This window comes from Etheostoma cragini, chromosome 4, assembly GCF_013103735.1.
Source record: "Etheostoma cragini isolate CJK2018 chromosome 4, CSU_Ecrag_1.0, whole genome shotgun sequence".
NCBI lineage: Eukaryota > Metazoa > Chordata > Actinopteri > Perciformes > Percidae > Etheostoma > Etheostoma cragini.
The window spans coordinates 881,933-883,984 of NC_048410.1; the positions used below are offsets into that span (position 1 = coordinate 881,933).

The window sequence follows — 2,052 nt, forward strand, 5'->3', positions numbered from 1 at the left end:
TCTATCTGTAAAGTGTCTTGAGATAACTCTTGTTATGAATTGATACTATAAATAAAATTGAATTGAATTGAATATATTTTAAAGTGACAGCTTAAGGAAGCAATATTACACAAGAGGGTATAATTTAACGTAAAGCTCCTCGTTATCATAGCAACATCACTGGAGAACCAGTAATATGACATTACATCAAATCATGGAGTGTTGTTGGAGCCATTCCAACACTTTGTTTTGTTTATATACCACGTTGGTTCTGTTAATTAATCTGCAGTTTAATGTTGGAGCACTGGGTGGAGCATTGCCTTTAGGAAGGTATAAAGGTAATCAGCCACAGGTACACAGGTGTGTGGAGAAATGGGAACGCATAAAGCTTTCACTGTGTCAGTCCTGTCAGGTGTGTGTGTCACTGATTTGTGTGCAAATGAAAATGACTGGAACTATACCAAAAACGAAATGGACCAATGATTATGCGACGGTGAGTAGGCCGTCATGAGAATAAATGAGTCACAGCTCCGAAATGCAGACAGATTATGGACGTTGATTATTGGCACGCAGAACAAGTCCAGGCAAGTTCTTCCCTGGTCCCCCCTCATTGGCTAATGTAGAAGTTGATAAAAAAAAATCATGTAATATTATTAAATGACGAGTACCACCAAAATAAAAGTAATTAATCAAGCCGTTTTTATATTATGAACCTGAATGGTAAAAAAGGAACATGTAATTTAATCTGTCTGTGATTTGTAATATAGTGGTGAAGTAGGAGGCCTGTTGTTTTTGGGGATGTTTTGCAGTTATGGTTAAAATATTTTGATTGATTTAATGTATTTTAAATAGGAAATGAAATGGAAAAAATAAGAAAGCGTCAATTTTTTTAATATTAAATATTTTATCAATGCAGCTGTTTCAGAGTTTTAAGTGAGATCAACACACCTAATGAAACCTGATGAGTGTTTAACAGTGATGTCATTTACATCCATCAGGTCCTCGTGGTCCTGGTATTATACAGATGTTTCGGGCTTGAGACATTGAGATGATCAAAAATAGCCTCAAGAGGGTGAAACCCAACCTAAAAGGCTAAATAAAATATTAATGCCTCTGAAATATTAATTACTTGACAAAGTTTAAAAGAAATTTTAATATCCTGTTCATTGATCAAACTTTAACTGTTTAATAAAAGTACTCACCAACAACAAGCTCAATGTTGAAAGTTTGAGGTGTTTGAAGACGAGGAAAATCACAGCTGTAGACTCCACTGTCAGATATCTTTGTATTTCTGATGATTATGGAGGCGTTGCCGTGTTTCAGTTCATCTTGAAAATGAGAGACTCGACCTTTGAACTCTTCACTCTGACCACCTCCACCGTTGTTGTAATGAATGCCGTTGTTATACTGGAACACCTCCTTCAGAACTTCATCTTTCTGAGGAGCTTTCCTCCAGTCAAAGAGTTTAAACTCAATGTCCTCCTTGGTGCTGAGAGAGCAGGGTAACACAACATCACGGCCATGTTCCACGGTCACTCTGACTTTTGGCTCTGGAAGATAAAAACAGGTATTAATCAGTATGTCTACATGTTAAACATTTGCACTGCCCTCCAGATACATACAGTATTTGCATATCTTGGTTTTTTAAGATATATTTAAATTTTTATCATGAGTTTATAAACTTTTAAATATATTTTTCTAATTGTTATTTTTCACATTGGTCTTAAGCACGCCATGACAAATTAATAACTTTATCTATATAAAGATAATATCTATTTTATCTATATAAAACAATGTTGACCATCAACTCGGTATAGACCTCTATCTCTCTCTTGCTCTCTCTCTCTCGATCAATAATGTGATTGTATGAACTTCAGAGTTGAGCTGAGTTATAAATGTTACAGACGCGCTTTTCTTTCCTCAGATTCCTACCATGACTTTTCTTCCTGGACGAGAACTAACTAACAACTTGTTTTATAAGTTGACAATTGACCGAAATTTGTCTTGTTCCACTGTCCCTGAATGGTGAAATCAATAAAGTGAACACCACTGCACCGCAAATACGTCAGATAT

General features: G+C 35.5%; 1 protein-coding gene across 1 annotated transcript in view; it reads left to right on the forward strand.

Annotated features, from left to right (window-relative positions):
- Positions 1–2,052, forward strand: part of LOC117943374 — a 91,159-nt gene that overhangs the window by 62,401 nt on the left and 26,706 nt on the right. The gene's annotated exons all lie outside the window — the stretch shown is intronic.